The 18,955-nt window shown below is 47.4% G+C and overlaps 28 non-coding genes across 28 annotated transcripts; all 28 read right to left on the minus strand.

Annotated features, from left to right (window-relative positions):
* Positions 1-259: 259 nt before the first annotated feature.
* Positions 260-331, minus strand: TRNAD-GUC (transfer RNA aspartic acid (anticodon GUC)). Its single transcript has one exon. It is a non-coding gene; the product is annotated as a tRNA-Asp (tRNA).
* Positions 332-550: 219 nt separating this feature from the next.
* TRNAD-GUC (transfer RNA aspartic acid (anticodon GUC)) lies at positions 551-622 on the minus strand. The gene has a single exon. It is a non-coding gene; the product is annotated as a tRNA-Asp (tRNA).
* Positions 623-1,130: 508 nt separating this feature from the next.
* TRNAD-GUC (transfer RNA aspartic acid (anticodon GUC)) lies at positions 1,131-1,202 on the minus strand. The gene has a single exon. It is a non-coding gene; the product is annotated as a tRNA-Asp (tRNA).
* Positions 1,203-1,716: 514 nt separating this feature from the next.
* TRNAD-GUC (transfer RNA aspartic acid (anticodon GUC)) lies at positions 1,717-1,788 on the minus strand. The gene has a single exon. It is a non-coding gene; the product is annotated as a tRNA-Asp (tRNA).
* A 519-nt stretch (positions 1,789-2,307) lies between these two features.
* TRNAD-GUC (transfer RNA aspartic acid (anticodon GUC)) lies at positions 2,308-2,379 on the minus strand. The gene has a single exon. It is a non-coding gene; the product is annotated as a tRNA-Asp (tRNA).
* Positions 2,380-2,596: 217 nt separating this feature from the next.
* TRNAD-GUC (transfer RNA aspartic acid (anticodon GUC)) lies at positions 2,597-2,668 on the minus strand. Its single transcript has one exon. It is a non-coding gene; the product is annotated as a tRNA-Asp (tRNA).
* Positions 2,669-3,769: 1,101 nt separating this feature from the next.
* On the minus strand, positions 3,770-3,841 carry TRNAD-GUC (transfer RNA aspartic acid (anticodon GUC)). Its single transcript has one exon. It is a non-coding gene; the product is annotated as a tRNA-Asp (tRNA).
* Positions 3,842-4,646: 805 nt separating this feature from the next.
* Positions 4,647-4,718, minus strand: TRNAD-GUC (transfer RNA aspartic acid (anticodon GUC)). The gene has a single exon. It is a non-coding gene; the product is annotated as a tRNA-Asp (tRNA).
* Positions 4,719-5,812: 1,094 nt separating this feature from the next.
* TRNAD-GUC (transfer RNA aspartic acid (anticodon GUC)) lies at positions 5,813-5,884 on the minus strand. Its single transcript has one exon. It is a non-coding gene; the product is annotated as a tRNA-Asp (tRNA).
* Positions 5,885-6,694: 810 nt separating this feature from the next.
* TRNAD-GUC (transfer RNA aspartic acid (anticodon GUC)) lies at positions 6,695-6,766 on the minus strand. Its single transcript has one exon. It is a non-coding gene; the product is annotated as a tRNA-Asp (tRNA).
* A 508-nt stretch (positions 6,767-7,274) lies between these two features.
* On the minus strand, positions 7,275-7,346 carry TRNAD-GUC (transfer RNA aspartic acid (anticodon GUC)). Its single transcript has one exon. It is a non-coding gene; the product is annotated as a tRNA-Asp (tRNA).
* Positions 7,347-7,860: 514 nt separating this feature from the next.
* TRNAD-GUC (transfer RNA aspartic acid (anticodon GUC)) lies at positions 7,861-7,932 on the minus strand. Its single transcript has one exon. It is a non-coding gene; the product is annotated as a tRNA-Asp (tRNA).
* A 517-nt stretch (positions 7,933-8,449) lies between these two features.
* On the minus strand, positions 8,450-8,521 carry TRNAD-GUC (transfer RNA aspartic acid (anticodon GUC)). The gene has a single exon. It is a non-coding gene; the product is annotated as a tRNA-Asp (tRNA).
* Positions 8,522-9,035: 514 nt separating this feature from the next.
* TRNAD-GUC (transfer RNA aspartic acid (anticodon GUC)) lies at positions 9,036-9,107 on the minus strand. The gene has a single exon. It is a non-coding gene; the product is annotated as a tRNA-Asp (tRNA).
* Positions 9,108-9,327: 220 nt separating this feature from the next.
* TRNAD-GUC (transfer RNA aspartic acid (anticodon GUC)) lies at positions 9,328-9,399 on the minus strand. Its single transcript has one exon. It is a non-coding gene; the product is annotated as a tRNA-Asp (tRNA).
* Positions 9,400-10,204: 805 nt separating this feature from the next.
* Positions 10,205-10,276, minus strand: TRNAD-GUC (transfer RNA aspartic acid (anticodon GUC)). The gene has a single exon. It is a non-coding gene; the product is annotated as a tRNA-Asp (tRNA).
* A 219-nt stretch (positions 10,277-10,495) lies between these two features.
* On the minus strand, positions 10,496-10,567 carry TRNAD-GUC (transfer RNA aspartic acid (anticodon GUC)). The gene has a single exon. It is a non-coding gene; the product is annotated as a tRNA-Asp (tRNA).
* A 508-nt stretch (positions 10,568-11,075) lies between these two features.
* On the minus strand, positions 11,076-11,147 carry TRNAD-GUC (transfer RNA aspartic acid (anticodon GUC)). Its single transcript has one exon. It is a non-coding gene; the product is annotated as a tRNA-Asp (tRNA).
* Positions 11,148-11,661: 514 nt separating this feature from the next.
* Positions 11,662-11,733, minus strand: TRNAD-GUC (transfer RNA aspartic acid (anticodon GUC)). The gene has a single exon. It is a non-coding gene; the product is annotated as a tRNA-Asp (tRNA).
* An 810-nt stretch (positions 11,734-12,543) lies between these two features.
* TRNAD-GUC (transfer RNA aspartic acid (anticodon GUC)) lies at positions 12,544-12,615 on the minus strand. The gene has a single exon. It is a non-coding gene; the product is annotated as a tRNA-Asp (tRNA).
* A 219-nt stretch (positions 12,616-12,834) lies between these two features.
* Positions 12,835-12,906, minus strand: TRNAD-GUC (transfer RNA aspartic acid (anticodon GUC)). The gene has a single exon. It is a non-coding gene; the product is annotated as a tRNA-Asp (tRNA).
* A 514-nt stretch (positions 12,907-13,420) lies between these two features.
* TRNAD-GUC (transfer RNA aspartic acid (anticodon GUC)) lies at positions 13,421-13,492 on the minus strand. The gene has a single exon. It is a non-coding gene; the product is annotated as a tRNA-Asp (tRNA).
* A 519-nt stretch (positions 13,493-14,011) lies between these two features.
* On the minus strand, positions 14,012-14,083 carry TRNAD-GUC (transfer RNA aspartic acid (anticodon GUC)). The gene has a single exon. It is a non-coding gene; the product is annotated as a tRNA-Asp (tRNA).
* Positions 14,084-15,764: 1,681 nt separating this feature from the next.
* On the minus strand, positions 15,765-15,836 carry TRNAD-GUC (transfer RNA aspartic acid (anticodon GUC)). Its single transcript has one exon. It is a non-coding gene; the product is annotated as a tRNA-Asp (tRNA).
* A 514-nt stretch (positions 15,837-16,350) lies between these two features.
* On the minus strand, positions 16,351-16,422 carry TRNAD-GUC (transfer RNA aspartic acid (anticodon GUC)). Its single transcript has one exon. It is a non-coding gene; the product is annotated as a tRNA-Asp (tRNA).
* Positions 16,423-16,942: 520 nt separating this feature from the next.
* On the minus strand, positions 16,943-17,014 carry TRNAD-GUC (transfer RNA aspartic acid (anticodon GUC)). The gene has a single exon. It is a non-coding gene; the product is annotated as a tRNA-Asp (tRNA).
* Positions 17,015-18,400: 1,386 nt separating this feature from the next.
* TRNAD-GUC (transfer RNA aspartic acid (anticodon GUC)) lies at positions 18,401-18,472 on the minus strand. The gene has a single exon. It is a non-coding gene; the product is annotated as a tRNA-Asp (tRNA).
* A 221-nt stretch (positions 18,473-18,693) lies between these two features.
* Positions 18,694-18,765, minus strand: TRNAD-GUC (transfer RNA aspartic acid (anticodon GUC)). Its single transcript has one exon. It is a non-coding gene; the product is annotated as a tRNA-Asp (tRNA).
* Positions 18,766-18,955: the final 190 nt, after the last annotated feature.

Consider the following 18,955-nt stretch of genomic DNA (forward strand, 5'->3'; position numbering starts at 1 on the left):
ACAGGCGGGGATACTGACCACTATACTAACCAGGATATGCGCATGCACGGCAGACACGACGGTGCTGTCAGCGAGATCACAACTCTAGCTTGACATGACTGTTTCAGTGGGAGAGGAAAAAAAACAAAGACACCTGGCGCTAGAGTTTTCCCATTCTATTAGCTTACTCTGGAGGAGATGGAGAGAACGAAGATTATTTTGCCGATTGGTATAGCAGTGCAAGTTCAATTTCCACCCTATGGTAACCAAAAAATTACTGCTCCCCGTCGGGGAATCGAACCCCGGTCTCCCGCGTGACAGGCGGGGATACTGACAACTATACTAACGAGGATATGCGCATGCACGGCCGACACGACGGTGTTGTCAGCGAGATCACAACTCTAGCTTGACATGACTTTTTCAGTGGGACAGAAAAAAAGAACACCTGGCGCTAGAGCTTCCCCATTATATTAGCTTACTCTGGAGGAGATGGAGAAAACGAAGATTATTTTGCCGAATAATATATTAGTGCAGGTTGAATTTCCGCCCTATGGTAACTAAAAGATTACTGCTCCCCGTCGGGGAATTAAACCCCGGTCTCCCGCGTGACAGGCGGGGATACTGGCCACTATACTAACGAGGATATGCGCATGCACGGCAGACACGACGGTATTGTCTACGAGATCACAACTCTAGCTTGAAGTGACTGTTTCAGTGGGACAGAAAAAAAGAACACCTGGCGCTAGAGCTTCCCCATTCTATTAGCTTACTCTGGAGGAGATGGAGACAACGAAGATTATTTTGCCGATTGGTATAGCAGCGCAAGTTCAATTTCCACCCTATGGTAACTAAAAAATTACTGCTCCCCGTTCGGCAATCGAACCCCGGTCTCCCGCGTGACAGGCGGGGATACTAACCACTATACTAACGAGGATATGCGCATGCACGGCAGACACGACGGTGTTGTCAGCGAGATCCCAACTCTCGCTTGACAAGACTTTTTCAGTGGGACAGAAAAAAAACTCCTTGCGCTAGAGCTTCCCCATTATATTAGCTTACTCCGGGGGAGATGGAGAAAACGAAGATTAATTTGCCGAATGATATATTAGTGCAGGTTGAATTTCCACCCTATGGTAACTAAAAAATTACTGCTCCCCGTCGGGGAATCGAACCCCGGTCTCCCGCGTGACAGGCGGGGATACTGACTACTATACTAACGAGGATATGCGCATGCACGGCTGACACGACGGTGTTGTCAGCGAGATCACAACTCTAGCTTGACATGACTGTTTCAGTGGGACAGAAAAAAATAACACCTGGCGCTAGAGCTTCCCCATTATATTAGCTTACTCTGGAGGAGATGGAGAAAACGAAGATTATTTTGCCGAATGATATATTAGTGCAGGTTGAATTTCCGCCCTATGGTAACTAAAAAATTACTGCTCCCCGTCGGGGAATTAAACCCCGGTCTTCTGCGTGACAGGCAGGGATACTGACCACTATACTAACGAGGATATGCGCACGACGGCAGACACGACGGTTTTGTCTGCGAGATCACAACTCTAGCTTGACATGACCGTTTCAGTGGGAGAGGAAAAAAAACAAAGACACCTGGCGCTAGAGCTTCCACATTATATTAGCTTACTCTGGAGGAGATGGAGAGAACGAAGATTATTTTGCCGAATGGTATAGCAGTGCAGGTTGAATTTCCACCCTATGGTAACTAAAAGATTACTGCTCCCCGTCGGGGAATCGAACCCCGGTCTCCCGCGTGACAGGCGGGGATACTGACCACTATACTAACGAGGATATGCGCATGCACGGCAGACACGACGGTATTGTCTTCGAGATCACAACTCTAGCTTGACATGACCGTTTCAGTGGGAGAGGAAAAAAAACAAAGACACCTGGCGCTAGAGCTTCCACATTATATTAGCTTACTCTGGAGGAGATGGAGAGAACGAAGATTATTTTGCCGAATGGTATAGCAGTGCAGGTCAATTTCCAACCTATGGAAAGTAAAAAATTAATGCTGCCCATCGGGGAATCGAACCCCGGTCTCCCACGTGACAGGCGGGGATACTGACCACTATACTAACCAGGATATGCGCATGTACGGCAGACACGACGGTGCTGTCAGCGAGATCACAACTCTAGCTTGACATGACTGTTTCAGTGGGAGAGGAAAAAAAACAAAGACACCTGGCGCTAGAGTTTTCCCATTCTATTAGCTTACTCTGGAGGAGATGGAGAGAACGAAGATTATTTTGCCGATTGGTATAGCAGTGCAAGTTCAATTTCCACCCTATGGTAACCAAAAAATTACTGCTCCCCGTCGGGGAATTAAACCCCGGTCTCCCGCGTGACAGGCGGGGATACTGACCACTATACTAACGAGGATATGCGCATGCACGGCAGACACGACGGTGTTGTCAGCGAGATCCCAACTCTCGCTTGACATGACTTTTTCAGTGGGACAGAAAAAAAACACCTTGCGCTAGAGCTTCCCCATTATATTAGCTTACTCTGGGGGAGATGGAGAAAACGAAGATTATTTTGCCGAATGATATATTAGTGCAGGTTGAATTTCCACACTATGGTAACTTAAAAATTACTGCTCCCCGTCGGGGAATCGAACCCCGGTCTCCCGCGTGACAGGCGGGGATACTGACCACTATACTAACGAGGATATGTGTATGCACGGCAGACACGACGGTATTGTCTTCGAGATCACAACTCTAGCTTGAGGTGACCGTTTCAGTGGGAGAGGAAAAAAAACAAAGACACCTGGCGCTAGAGCTTCCCCATTATATTAGCTTACTCTGGAGGAGATGGAGAAAACGAAGATTATTTTGCCGATTGGTATAGCAGCGCAAGTTCAATTTCCACCCTATGGTAACTAAAAAATTACTGCTCCCCGTTCGGCAATCGAACCCCGGTCTCCCGCGTGACAGGCGGGGATACTAACCACTATACTAACGAGGATATGCGCATGCACGGCAGACACGACGGTGTTGTCAGCGAGATCCCAACTCTCGCTTGACAAGACTTTTTCAGTGGGACAGAAAAAAAACTCCTTGCGCTAGAGCTTCCCCATTATATTAGCTTACTCCGGGGGAGATGGAGAAAACGAAGATTAATTTGCCGAATGATATATTAGTGCAGGTTGAATTTTCACCCTATGGTAACTAAAAAATTACTGCTCCCCGTCGGGGAATCGAACCCCGGTCTCCCGCGTGACAGGCGGGGATACTGAGAACTATACTAACGAGGATTTGCGCATGCACGGCAGACACGACGGTGTTGTCAGCGAGATCACAACTCTAGCTTGACATGACTGTTTCAGTGGGAGAGGAAAAAAAACAAAGACACCTGGCGCTAGAGTTTTCCCATTCTATTAGCTTACTCTGGAGGAGATGGAGAGAACGAAGATTATTTTGCCGATTGGTATAGCAGTGCAAGTTCAATTTCCACCCTATGGTAACTAAAAAATTACTGCTCCCCGTCGGGGAATTAAACCCCGGTCTACCGCGTGACAGGCAGGGATACTGACCACTATACTAACGAGGATATGCGCATGACGGCAGACACGACGGTGTTGTCTGCGAGATCAACACTCTTGCTTGACACGACTGTTTCAGTGGGAGAGAAAAAAAAACTAATCCTGGAACTAGAGCTTCTCCATTATATTAGCTTACTCTGGAGGAGATGAAGTAAACGAAGATTATTTTGCCGAATGGTATATTAGTGCAGGTTGAATTTCCACCCTATGGTAACTAAAAGATTACTGCTCCCCATCGGGGAATCGAACCCCGGTCTCCCGCGTGACAGGCGGGGATACTGACCAATATACTAACGAGGATATGCGCATCGACGGCAGACTCGACGGTATTGTCTGCGAGATCACAACTCTAGCTTGACATGACTGTTTCAGTGGTAGAGGAAAAAAAACAAAGACACCTGGCGCTAGAGTTTCCCTATTATATTAGCTTACTCTGTAGGAGATGGAGAGAACGAAGATTATTTTGCCGATTGGTATAGCAGTGCAGGTTCAATTTCACCTCTATGGTAACTAAAAAATTACTGCTCCCCGTTCGGCAATCGAACCCCGGTCTCCCGCGTGACAGGCGGGGATACTGACCACTATACTAACGAGGATATGCGCATGCACGGCAGACACGACGGTGTTGTCAGCGAGATCCCAACTCTCGCTTGACATGACTTTTTCAATGGGACAGAAAAAAAAACACCTTGCGCTAGAGCTTCCCCATTATATTAGCTTACTCCGGGGGAGATGGAGAAAACGAAGATTATTTTGCCGAATGATATATTAGTGCAGGTTGAATTTCCACCCTATGGTAACTAAAAAATTACTGCTCCCCATCGGGAAATCGAACCCCGGTCTCCCGCGTGACAGGCGGGGATACTGACAACTATACTAACGAGGATATGCGCATGCACGGCTGACACGACGGTGTTGTCAGCGAGATCACAACTCTAGCTTGACATGACTGTTTCAGTGGGACAGAAAAAAAGAAAACCTGGCACTAGAGCTTCCCCATTATATTACCTTACTCTGGGGGAGATGGAGAAAACGAAGACTATTTTGCCGAATGATATATTAGTGCAGGTTGAATTTCCACACTATGGTAACTTAAAAATTACTGCTCCCCGTCGGGGAATCGAACCCCGGTCTCCCGCGTGACAGGCGGGGATACTGACAACTATACTAACGAGGATATGCGCATGCACGGCCGAAACGACGGTGTTGTCAGCGAGATCACAACTCTAGCTTGACATGACTTTTTCAGTGGGACAGAAAAAAAGAACACCTGGCGCTAGAGCTTCCCCATTATATTAGCTTACTCTGGAGGAGATGGAGAAAACGAAGATTATTTTGCCGAATAATATATTAGTGCAGGTTGAATTTCCGCCCTATGGTAACTAAAAAATTACTGCTCCCCGTCGGGGAATTAAACCTCGGTCTCCCGCGTGACAGGCGGGGATACTGGCCACTATACTAACGAGGATATGCGCATGCACGGCAGACACGACGGTATTGTCTACGAGATCACAACTCTAGCTTGAAGTGACTGTTTCAGTGGGACAGAAAAAAAGAACACCTGGCGCTAGAGCTTCCCCATTCTATTAGCTTACTCTGGAGGAGATGGAGACAACGAAGATTATTTTGCCGATTGGTATAGCAGCGCAAGTTCAATTTCCACCCTATGGTAACTAAAAAATTACTGCTCCCCGTTCGGCAATCGAACCCCGGTCTCCCGCGTGACAGGCGGGGATACTAACCACTATACTAACGAGGATATGCGCATGCACGGCAGACACGACGGTGTTGTCAGCGAGATCCCAACTCTCGCTTGACAAGACTTTTTCAGTGGGACAGAAAAAAAACTCCTTGCGCTAGAGCTTCCCCATTATATTAGCTTACTCCGGGGGAGATGGAGAAAACGAAGATTATTTTGCCGAATGATATATTAGTGCAGGTTGAATTTCCGCCCTATGGTAACTAAAAAATTACTGCTCCCCGTCGGGGAATTAAACCCCGGTCTTCTGCGTGACAGGCAGGGATACTGACCACTATACTAACGAGGATATGCGCACGACGGCAGACACGACGGTTTTGTCTGCGACATCACAACTCTAGCTTGACATGACCGTTTCAGTGGGAGAGGAAAAAAAACAAAGACACCTGGCGCTAGAGCTTCCACATTATATTAGCTTACTCTGGAGGAGATGGAGAGAACGAAGATTATTTTGCCGAATGGTATAGCAGTGCAGGTTGAATTTCCACCCTATGGTAACTAAAAGATTACTGCTCCCCGTCGGGGAATCGAACCCCGGTCTCCCGCGTGACAGGCGGGGATACTGACCACTATACTAACGAGGATATGCGCATGCACGGCAGACACGACGGTATTGTCTTCGAGATCACAACTCTAGCTTGACATGACCGTTTCAGTGGGAGAGGAAAAAAAACAAAGACACCTGGCGCTAGAGCTTCCACATTATATTAGCTTACTCTGGAGGAGATGGAGAGAACGAAGATTATTTTGCCGAATGGTATAGCAGTGCAGGTCAATTTCCAACCTATGGAAACTAAAAAATTAATGCTGCCCATCGGGGAATCGAACCCCGGTCTCCCACGTGACAGGCGGGGATACTGACCACTATACTAACCAGGATATGCGCATGCACGGCAGACACGACGGTGCTGTCAGCGAGATCACAACTCTAGCTTGACATGACTGTTTCAGTGGGAGAGGAAAAAAAACAAAGACACCTGGCGCTAGAGTTTTCCCATTCTATTAGCTTACTCTGGAGGAGATGGAGAGAACGAAGATTATTTTGCCGATTGGTATAGCAGTGCAAGTTCAATTTCCACCCTATGGTAACCAAAAAATTACTGCTCCCCGTCGGGGAATCGAACCCCGGTCTCCCGCGTGACAGGCGGGGATACTGACAACTTTACTAACGAGGATATGCGCATGCACGGCCGACACGACGGTGTTGTCAGCGAGATCACAACTCTAGCTTGACATGACTTTTTCAGTGGGACAGAAAAAAAGAACACCTGGCGCTAGAGCTTCCCCATTATATTAGCTTACTCTGGAGGAGATGGAGAAAACGAAGATTATTTTGCCGAATAATATATTAGTGCAGGTTGAATTTCCGCCCTATGGTAACTAAAAAATTACTGCTCCCCGTCGGGGAATTAAACCCCGGTCTCCCGCGTGACAGGCGGGGATACTGGCCACTATACTAACGAGGATATGCGCATGCACGGCAGACACGACGGTATTGTCTACGAGATCACAACTCTAGCTTGAAGTGACTGTTTCAGTGGGACAGAAAAAAAGAACACCTGGCGCTAGAGCTTCCCCATTCTATTAGCTTACTCTGGAGGAGATGGAGACAACGAAGATTATTTTGCCGATTTGTATAGCAGCGCAAGTTCAATTTCCACCCTATGGTAACTAAAAAATTACTGCTCCCCGTTCGGCAATCGAACCCCGGTCTCCCGCGTGACAGGCGGGGATACTAACCACTATACTAACGAGGATATGCGCATGCACGGCAGACACGACGGTGTTGTCAGCGAGATCCCAACTCTCGCTTGACAAGACTTTTTCAGTGGGACAGAAAAAAAACTCCTTGCGCTAGAGCTTCCCCATTATATTAGCTTACTCCGGGGGAGATGGAGAAAACGAAGATTAATTTGCCGAATGATATATTAGTGCAGGTTGAATTTTCACCCTATGGTAACTAAAAAATTACTGCTCCCCGTCGGGGAATCGAACCCCGGTCTCCCGCGTGACAGGCGGGGATACTGACTACTATACTAACGAGGATATGCGCATGCACGGCTGACACGACGGTGTTGTCAGCGAGATCACAACTCTAGCTTGACATGACTGTTTCAGTGGGACAGAAAAAAATAACACCTGGCGCTAGAGCTTCCCCATTATATTAGCTTACTCTGGAGGAGATGGAGAAAACGAAGATTATTTTGCCGAATGATATATTAGTGCAGGTTGAATTTCCGCCCTATGGTAACTAAAAAATTACTGCTCCCCGTCGGGGAATTAAACCCCGGTCTTCTGCGTGACAGGCAGGGATACTGACCACTATACTAACGAGGATATGCGCACGACGGCAGACACGACGGTTTTGTCTGCGACATCACAACTCTAGCTTGACATGACCGTTTCAGTGGGAGAGGAAAAAAAACAAAGACACCTGGCGCTAGAGCTTCCACATTATATTAGCTTACTCTGGAGGAGATGGAGAGAACGAAGATTATTTTGCCGAATGGTATAGCAGTGCAGGTTGAATTTCCACCCTATGGTAACTAAAAGATTACTGCTCCCCGTCGGGGAATCGAACCCCGGTCTCCCGCGTGACAGGCGGGGATACTGACCACTATACTAACGAGGATATGCGCATGCACGGCAGACACGACGGTATTGTCTGCGAGATCACAACTCTAGCTTGACATGACTGTTTCAGTGGGAGAGGAAAAAAAAACAAAGACACCTGGCGCTAGAGTTTCCTCATTATATTAGCTTACTCTGTAGGAGATGGAGAGAACGAAGATTATTTTGCCGATTGGTATAGCAGTGCAGGTTCAATTTCCCCTCTATGGTAACTAAAAAATTACTGCTCCCCGTTCGGCAATCGAACCCCGGTCTCCCGCGTGACAGGCGGGGATACTGACCACTATACTAACGAGGATATGCGCATGACGGCAGACACGACGGTGTTGTCTGCGAGATCAACCCTCTAGCTTGACACGACTGTTTCAGTGGGAGAGAAAAAAAACAGACACCTGGCACTAGAGCTTCTCCATTATATTAGCTTACTCTGGAGGAGATGGAGTAAACGAAGATCATTTTGCCGAATGGTATAGCAGTGCAAGTTCAATTTCCACCCTATGGTAACTAAAAAATTACTGCTCCCCGTCGGGGAATCGAACCCCGGTGTCCCGCGTGACAGGCGGGGATACTGACCACTATACTAACGAGGATATGCGCATGCACGGCAGACACGACGGTGTTGTCAGCGAGATCACAACTCTCGCTTGACATGACTTTTTCAGTGGGACAGAAAAAAAAACACCTGGCGCAAGAGCTTCCCCATTATATTAGCTTACTCTGGGGGAGATGGAGAAAACGAAGATTATTTTGCCGAATGATATATTAGTGCAGGTTGAATTTCCACACTATGGTAACTTAACAATTACTGCTCCCCGTCGGGGAATCGAACCCCGGTCTCCCGCGTGACAGGCGGGGATACTGAGAACTATACTAACGAGGATTTGCGCATGCACGGCAGACACGACGGTGTTGTCAGCGAGATCACAACTCTAGCTTGACATGACTGTTTCAGTGGGAGATGAAAAAAAACAAAGACACCTGGCGCTAGAGTTTTCCCATTCTATTAGCTTACTCTGGAGGAGATGGAGAGAACGAAGATTATTTTGCCGATTGGTATAGCAGTGCAAGTTCAATTTCCACCCTATGGTAACTAAAAAATTACTGCTCCCCGTCGGGGAATTAAACCCCGGTCTCCCGCGTGACAGGCAGGGATACTGACCACTATACTAACGAGGATATGCGCATGACGGCAGACACGACGGTGTTGTCTGCGAGATCAACACTCTTGCTTGACACGACTGTTTCAGTGGGAGAGAAAAAAAAACTAATCCTGGAACTAGAGCTTCTCCATTATATTAGCTTACTCTGGAGGAGATGAAGTAAACGAAGATTATTTTGCCGAATGGTATATTAGTGCAGGTTGAATTTCCACCCTATGGTAACTAAAAGATTACATCTCCCCATCGGGGAATCGAACCCCGGTCTCCCGCGTGACAGGCGGGGATACTGACCACTATACTAACGAGGATATGCGCATCGACGGCAGACTCGACGGTATTGTCTGCGAGATCACAACTCTAGCTTGACATGACTGTTTCAGTGGTAGAGGAAAAAAAACAAAGACACCTGGCGCTAGAGTTTCCCTATTATATTAGCTTACTCTGTAGGAGATGGAGAGAACGAAGATTATTTTGCCGATTGGTATAGCAGTGCAGGTTCAATTTCCCCTCTATGGTAACTAAAAAATTACTGCTCCCCGTTCGGCAATCGAACCCCGGTCTCCCGCGTGACAGGCGGGGATACTGACCACTATACTAACGAGGATATGCGCATGCACGGCAGACACGACGGTGTTGTCAGCGAGATCCCAACTCTCGCTTGACATGACTTTTTCAATGGGACAGAAAAAAAAACACCTTGCGCTAGAGCTTCCCCATTATATTAGCTTACTCCGGGGGAGATGGAGAAAACGAAGATTATTTTGCCGAATGATATATTAGTGCAGGTTGAATTTCCACCCTATGGTAACTAAAAAATTACTGCTCCCCATCGGGAAATTGAACCCCGGTCTCCCGCGTGACAGGCGGGGATACTGACAACTATACTAACGAGGATATGCGCATGCACGGCTGACACGACGGTGTTGTCAGCGAGATCACAACTCTAGCTTGACATGACTGTTTCAGTGGGACAGAAAAAAAGAAAACCTGGCACTAGAGCTTCCCCATTATATTAGCTTACTCTGGGGGAGATGGAGAAAACGAAGACTATTTTGCCGAATGATATACTAGTGCAGGTTGAATTTCCACACTATGGTAACTTAAAAATTACTGCTCCCCGTCGGGGAATCGAACCCCGGTCTCCCGCGTGACAGGCGGGGATACTGACAACTATACTAACGAGGATATGCGCATGCACGGCCGAAACGACGGTGTTGTCAGCGAGATCACAACTCTAGCTTGACATGACTTTTTCAGTGGGACAGAAAAAAAGAACACCTGGCGCTAGAGCTTCCCCATTATATTAGCTTACTCTGGAGGAGATGGAGAAAACGAAGATTATTTTGCCGAATAATATATTAGTGCAGGTTGAATTTCCGCCCTATGGTAACTAAAAAATTACTGCTCCCCGTCGGGGAATTAAACCCCGGTCTCCCGCGTGACAGGCGGGGATACTGGCCACTATACTAACGAGGATATGCGCATGCACGGCAGACACGACGGTATTGTCTACGAGATCACAACTCTAGCTTGAAGTGACTGTTTCAGTGGGACAGAAAAAAAGAACACCTGGCGCTAGAGCTTCCCCATTCTATTAGCTTACTCTGGAGGAGATGGAGACAACGAAGATTATTTTGCCGATTGGTATAGCAGCGCAAGTTCAATTTCCACCCTATGGTAACTAAAAAATTACTGCTCCCCGTTCGGCAATCGAACCCCGGTCTCCCGCGTGACAGGCGGGGATACTAACCACTATACTAATGAGGATATGCGCATGCACGGCAGACACGACGGTGTTGTCAGCGAGATCCCAACTCTCGCTTGACAAGACTTTTTCAGTGGGACAGAAAAAAAACTCCTTGCGCTAGAGCTTCCCCATTATATTAGCTTACTCCGGGGGAGATGGAGAAAACGAAGATTAATTTGCCGAATGATATATTAGTGCAGGTTGAATTTCCACCCTATGGTAACTAAAAAATTACTGCTCCCCGTCGGGGAATCGAACCCCGGTCTCCCGCGTGACAGGCGGGGATACTGACTACTATACTAACGAGGATATGCGCATGCACGGCTGACACGACGGTGTTGTCAGCGAGATCACAACTCTAGCTTGACATGACTGTTTCAGTGGGACAGAAAAAAATAACACCTGGCGCTAGAGCTTCCCCATTATATTAGCTTACTCTGGAGGAGATGGAGAAAACGAAGATTATTTTGCCGAATGATATATTAGTGCAGGTTGAATTTCCGCCCTATGGTAACTAAAAAATTACTGCTCCCCGTCGGGGAATTAAACCCCGGTCTTCTGCGTGACAGGCAGGGATACTGACCACTATACTAACGAGGATATGCGCACGACGGCAGACACGACGGTTTTGTCTGCGACATCACAACTCTAGCTTGACATGACCGTTTCAGTGGGAGAGGAAAAAAAACAAAGACACCTGGCGCTAGAGCTTCCACATTATATTAGCTTACTCTGGAGGAGATGGAGAGAACGAAGATTATTTTGCCGAATGGTATAGCAGTGCAGGTTGAATTTCCACCCTATGGTAACTAAAAGATTACTGCTCCCCGTCGGGGAATCGAACCCCGGTCTCCCGCGTGACAGGCGGGGATACTGACCACTATACTAACGAGGATATGCGCATGCACGGCAGACACGACGGTATTGTCTTCGAGATCACAACTCTAGCTTGACATGACCGTTTCAGTGGGAGAGGAAAAAAAACAAAGACACCTGGCGCTAGAGCTTCCACATTATATTAGCTTACTCTGGAGGAGATGGAGAGAACGAAGATTATTTTGCCGAATGGTATAGCAGTGCAGGTCAATTTCCAACCTATGGAAACTAAAAAATTAATGCTGCCCATCGGGGAATCGAACCCCGGTCTCCCACGTGACAGGCGGGGATACTGACCACTATACTAACCAGGATATGCGCATGCACGGCAGACACGACGGTGCTGTCAGCGAGATCACAACTCTAGCTTGACATGACTGTTTCAGTGGGAGAGGAAAAAAAACAAAGACACCTGGCGCTAGAGTTTTCCCATTCTATTAGCTTACTCTGGAGGAGATGGAGAGAACGAAGATTATTTTGCCGATTGGTATAGCAGTGCAAGTTCAATTTCCACCCTATGGTAACCAAAAAATTACTGCTCCCCGTCGGGGAATCGAACCCCGGTCTCCCGCGTGACAGGCGGGGATACTGACAACTATACTAACGAGAATATGCGCATGCACGGCCGACACGACGGTGTTGTCAGCGAGATCACAACTCTAGCTTGACATGACTTTTTCAGTGGGACAGAAAAAAAGAACACCTGGCGCTAGAGCTTCCCCATTATATTAGCTTACTCTGGAGGAGATGGAGAAAACGAAGATTATTTTGCCGAATAATATATTAGTGCAGGTTGAATTTCCGCCCTATGGTAACTAAAAAATTACTGCTCCCCGTCGGGGAATTAAACCCCGGTCTCCCGCGTGACAGGCGGGGATACTGGCCACTATACTAACGAGGATATGCGCATGCACGGCAGACACGACGGTATTGTCTACGAGATCACAACTCTAGCTTGAAGTGACTGTTTCAGTGGGACAGAAAAAAAGAACACCTGGCGCTAGAGCTTCCCCATTCTATTAGCTTACTCTGGAGGAGATGGAGACAACGAAGATTATTTTGCCGATTGGTATAGCAGCGCAAGTTCAATTTCCACCCTATGGTAACTAAAAAATTACTGCTCCCCGTCGGGGAATCGAACCCCGGTCTCCCGCGTGACAGGCGGGGATACTGACTACTATACTAACGAGGATATGCGCATGCACGGCTGACACGACGGTGTTGTCAGCGAGATCACAACTCTAGCTTGACATGACTGTTTCAGTGGGACAGAAAAAAATAACACCTGGCGCTAGAGCTTCCCCATTATATTAGCTTACTCTGGAGGAGATGGAGAAAACGAAGATTATTTTGCCGAATGATATATTAGTGCAGGTTGAATTTCCGCCCTATGGTAACTAAAAAATTACTGCTCCCCGTCGGGGAATTAAACCCCGGTCTTCTGCGTGACAGGCAGGGATACTGACCACTATACTAACGAGGATATGCGCACGACGGCAGACACGACGGTTTTGTCTGCGAGATCACAACTCTAGCTTGACATGACCGTTTCAGTGGGAGAGGAAAAAAAACAAAGACACCTGGCGCTAGAGCTTCCACATTATATTAGCTTACTCTGGAGGAGATGGAGAGAACGAAGATTATTTTGCCGAATGGTATAGCAGTGCAGGTTGAATTTCCACCCTATGGTAACTAAAAGATTACTGCTCCCCGTCGGGGAATCGAACCCCGGTCTCCCGCGTGACAGGCGGGGATACTGACCACTATACTAACGAGGATATGCGCATGCACGGCAGACACGACGGTATTGTCTTCGAGATCACAACTCTAGCTTGACATGACCGTTTCAGTGGGAGAGGAAAAAAAACAAAGACACCTGGCGCTAGAGCTTCCACATTATATTAGCTTACTCTGGAGGAGATGGAGAGAACGAAGATTATTTTGCCGAATGGTATAGCAGTGCAGGTCAATTTCCAACCTATGGAAAGTAAAAAATTAATGCTGCCCATCGGGGAATCGAACCCCGGTCTCCCACGTGACAGGCGGGGATACTGACCACTATACTAACCAGGATATGCGCATGTACGGCAGACACGACGGTGCTGTCAGCGAGATCACAACTCTAGCTTGACATGACTGTTTCAGTGGGAGAGGAAAAAAAACAAAGACACCTGGCGCTAGAGTTTTCCCATTCTATTAGCTTACTCTGGAGGAGATGGAGAGAACGAAGATTATTTTGCCGATTGGTATAGCAGTGCAAGTTCAATTTCCACCCTATGGTAACCAAGAAATTACTGCTCCCCGTCGGGGAATTAAACCCCGGTCTCCCGCGTGACAGGCGGGGATACTGACCACTATACTAACGAGGATATGCGCATGCACGGCAGACACGACGGTGTTGTCAGCGAGATCCCAACTCTCGCTTGACATAACTTTTTCAGTGGGACAGAAAAAAAACACCTTGCGCTAGAGCTTCCCCTTTATATTAGCTTACTCCGGGGGAGATGGAGAAAACGAAGATTATTTTGCCGAATGATATATTAGTGCAGGTTGAATTTCCACCCTATGGTAACTAAACAATTACTGCTCCCCGTCGAAGAATCGAACCCCGGTCTCCCACGTGACAGGCGGGGATACTGACAACTATACTAACGAGGATATGCGCATGCACGGCTGACACGACGGTGTTGTCAGCGAGATCACAACTCTAGCTTGACATGACTGTTTCAGTGGGACAGAAAAAAAGAACACCTGGCGCTAGAGCTTCCCCATTATATTAGCTTACTCTGGGGGAGATGGAGAAAACGAAGATTATTTTGCCGAATGATATATTAGTGCAGGTTGAATTTCCACACTATGGTAACTTAAAAATTACTGCTCCCCGTAGGGGAATCGAACCCCGGTCTCCCGCGTGACAGGCGGGGATACTGAGAACTATACTAACGAGGATTTGCGCATGCACGGCAGACACGACGGTGTTGTCAGCGAGATCACAACTCTAGCTTGACATGACTGTTTCAGTGGGAGAGGAAAAAAAACAAAGACACCTGGCGCTAGAGTTTTCCCATACTATTAGCTTACTCTGGGGGAGATGGAGAGAACGAAGAATATTTTGCCGATTGGTATAGCAGTGCAAGTTCAATTTCCACCCTATGGTAACTAAAAAATTACTGCTCCCCGTCGGGGAATTAAACCCCGGTCTCCCGCGTGACAGGCGGGAATACTGGCCACTATACTAAGGAGGATATGCGCATGCACGGCAGACACGACGGTATTGTCTGCGAGATCACAACTCTAGCTTGAAGTGACTGTTTCAGTGGGACAGAAAAAAAGAACACCTGGCGCTAGAGCTTCCCCATTATATTAGCTTACTCTGGAGGAGATGGAGAAAACGAAGATTATTTTGCCGAATGATATATTAGTGCAGGTTGAATTTCCACCCTATGGTAACTAAAAAATTACTGCTCCCTGTCGGGGAATTAAACCCCGGTCTCCCGCGTGACAGGCGGGGATACTGACCACTATACTAACGAGGATATGTGTATGCACGGAAGACACGACGCTGTTGTCAGCGAGATCACAACTCTAGCTTGACATGACTGTTTCAGTGGGAGAGGGAAAAAAACAAAGACACCTGGCGCTAGAGTTTCCCCTTTATATTAGCTTACTCTGGAGGAGATGGAGAGAACGAAGATTATTTTGCCGATTAGTATAGCAGTGCAGGTTCAATTTCCCCTCTATGGTAACTAAAAAATTACTGCTCCCCGTTCGGCAATCGAACCCCGGTCTCCCGCGTGACAGGCGGGGATACTAACCACTATGCTAACGAGAATATGCGCATGCACGGCAGACACGACGGTGTTGTCAGCGAGATCCCAACTCTCGCTTGACATGACTTTTTCAGTGGGACAGAAAAAAAAACACCTTGCGCTAGAGCTTCCCCATTATAATAGCTTACTCCAGGGGAGATGGAGAAAACGAAGATTATTTTGCCGAATGATATATTAGTGCAGGTTGAATTTCCACCCTATGGTAACTACAAAATTACTGCTCCCCGTCGGGGAATCGAACCCCGGTCTCCCGCGTGACAGGCGGGGATACTGACTACTATACTAACGAGGATATGCGCATGCACGGCTGACACGACGGTGTTGTCAGCGAGATCACAACTCTAGCTTGAAATGACTGTTTCAGTGGGACAGAAAAAAAGAACACCTGGCGCTAAAGCTTCCCCATTATATTAGCTTACTCTGGAGGAGATGGAGAAAACGAAGATTATTTTGCCGAATGATATATTAGTGCAGGTTGAATTTCCGCCCTATGGTAACTAAAAAATTACTGCTCCCCGTCGGGGAATTAAACCCCGGTCTTCTGCGTGACAGGCAGGGATACTGACCACTATACTAACGAGGATATGCGCACGACGGCAGACACGACGGTTTTGTCTGCGACATCACAACTCTAGCTTGACATGACCGTTTCAGTGGGAGAGGAAAAAAAACAAAGACACCTGGCGCTAGAGCTTCCACATTATATTAGCTTACTCTGGAGGAGATGGAGAGAACGAAGATTATTTTGCCGAATGGTATAGCAGTGCAGGTTGAATTTCCACCCTATGGTAACTAAAAGATTACTGCTCCCCGTCGGGGAATCGAACCCCGGTCTCCCGCGTGACAGGCGGGGATACTGACCACTATACTAACGAGGATATGCGCATGCACGGCAGACACGACGGTATTGCCTTCGAGATCACAACTCTAGCTTGACATGACCGTTTCAGTGGGAGAGGAAAAAAAACAAAGACACCTGGCGCTAGAGCTTCCACATTATATTAGCTTACTCTGGAGGAGATGGAGAGAACGAAGATTATTTTGCCGAATGGTATAGCAGTGCAGGTCAATTTCCAACCTATGGAAACTAAAAAATTAATGCTGCCCATCGGGGAATCGAACCCCGGTCTCCCACGTGACAGGCGGCGATACTGACCACTATACTAACCAGGATATGCGCATGCACGGCAGACACGACGGTGCTGTCAGCGAGATCACAACTCTAGCTTGACATGACTGTTTCAGTGGGAGAGGAAAAAAAAACAAAGACACCTGGCGCTAGAGTTTTCCCATTCTATTAGCTTACTCTGGAGGAGATGGAGAGAACGAAGATTATTTTGCCGATTGGTATAGCAGTGCAAGTTCAATTTCCACCCTATGGTAACTAAAAAATTACTGCTCCCCGTCGGGGAATTAAACCCCGGTCTCCCGCGTGACAGGCGGGGATACTGACCACTATACTAACGAGGATATGCGCATTCACGGCAGACACGACGGTGTTGTCAGCGAGATCCCAACTCTCGCTTGACATGACTTTTTCAGTGGGACAGAAAAAAAAACACCTTGCGCTAGAGCTTCCCCTTTATATTAGCTTACTCCGGGGGAGATGGAGAAAACGAAGATTATTTTGCCGAATGATATATTAGTGCAGGTTGAATTTCCACCCTATGGTAACTAAACAATTACTGCTCCCCGTCGAAGAATCGAACCCCGGTCTCCCGCGTGACAGGCGGGGATACTGACAACTATACTAACGAGGATATACGCATGCAGGGCTGACACGACGGTGTTGTCAGCGAGATCACAACTCTAACTTGACATGACTGTTTCAGTGGGACAGAAAAAAAGAACACCTGGCGCTAGAGCTTCCCCATTATATTAGCTTACTCTGGGGGAGATGGAGAAAACGAAGATTATTTTGCCGAATGATATATTAGTGCAGGTTGAATTTCCACACTATGGTAACTTAAAAATTACTGCTCCCCGTCGGGGAATCGAACCCCGGTCTCCCGCGTGACAGGCGGGGATAATGACAACTATACTAACAAGGATATGCGCATGCACGGCCGACACGACGGTGTGTTCAGCGAGATCACAACTCTAGCTTGACATGACTGTTTCAGTGGGACAGAAAAAAAGAACACCTGGCGCTAGAGCTTCCCCATTATATTAGCTTATTCTGGAGGAGATGGAGAAAACGAAGATTATTTTGCCGAATGATATATTAGTGCAGGTTGAATTTCTTCCCTATGGTAACTAAAAAATTACTGCTCCAGGTCGGGGAATTAAACCCCGGTCTCCCCCGTGACAGGCGGGGATACTGGCCACTATACTAAGGAGGATATGCGCATGCACGGCAGACACGACGGTATTGTCTGCGAGATCACAACTCTAGCTTGAAGTGACTGTTTCAGTGGGACAGAAAAAAAGAACACCTGGCGCTAGAGCTTCCCCATTATATTAGCTTACTCTGGAGGAGATGGAGAAAACGAAGATTATTTTGCCGAATGATATATTAGTGCAGGTTGAATTTCCACCCTATGGTAACTAAAAAATTACTGCTCCCTGTCGGGCAATTAAACCCCGGTCTCCCGCGTGACAGGCGGGCATACTGACCACTATACTAACGAGGATATGTGTATGCACGGAAGACACGACGGTGTTGTCAGCGAGATCACAACTCTAGCTTGACATGACTGTTTCAGTGGGAGAGGGAAAAAACAAAGACACCTGGCGCTAGAGTTTTCCCATACTATTAGCTTACTCTGGAGGAGATGGAGAGAACGAAGATTATTTTGCCGATTGGTATAGCAGTGCAAGTTCAATTTCCACCCTATGGTAACTAAAAAATTACTGCTCCCCGTCGGGGAATTAAACCCCGGTCTCCCGCGTGACAGGCAGGGATACTGACCACTATACTAACGAGGATATGCGCATGACGGCAGACACGACGGTGTTGTCTGCGAGATCAACACTCTTGCTTGACACGACTGTTTCAGTGGGAGAGAAAAAAAAACAGAAACCTGGAACTAGAGCTCCTCCATTATATTAGCTTACTCTGGAGGAGATGGAGTAAACGAAGATTATTTTGCCGAATGGTATATTAGTGCAGGTGGAATTTCCACCCTATGGTAACTATAAGATTACTGCTCCCCGTCGGGGAATCGAACCCCGGTCTCCCGCGTGACAGGCGGGGATACTGACCACTGTACTAACGAGGATATGCGCATCGACGGCAGACTCGACGGTATTGTCTGCGAGATCACAACTCTAGCTTGACATGACTGTTTCAGTGGGAGAGGAAAAAAAACAAAGACACCTGGCGCTAGAGTTTCCCCATTATATTAGCTTACTCTGTAGGAGATGGAGAGAACGAAGATTATTTTGCCGATTGGTATAGCAGTGCAGGTT

The sequence above is a fragment of the Rhipicephalus microplus genome, chromosome 9 (assembly GCF_043290135.1).
Source record: "Rhipicephalus microplus isolate Deutch F79 chromosome 9, USDA_Rmic, whole genome shotgun sequence".
NCBI classification, from domain to species: domain Eukaryota; kingdom Metazoa; phylum Arthropoda; class Arachnida; order Ixodida; family Ixodidae; genus Rhipicephalus; species Rhipicephalus microplus.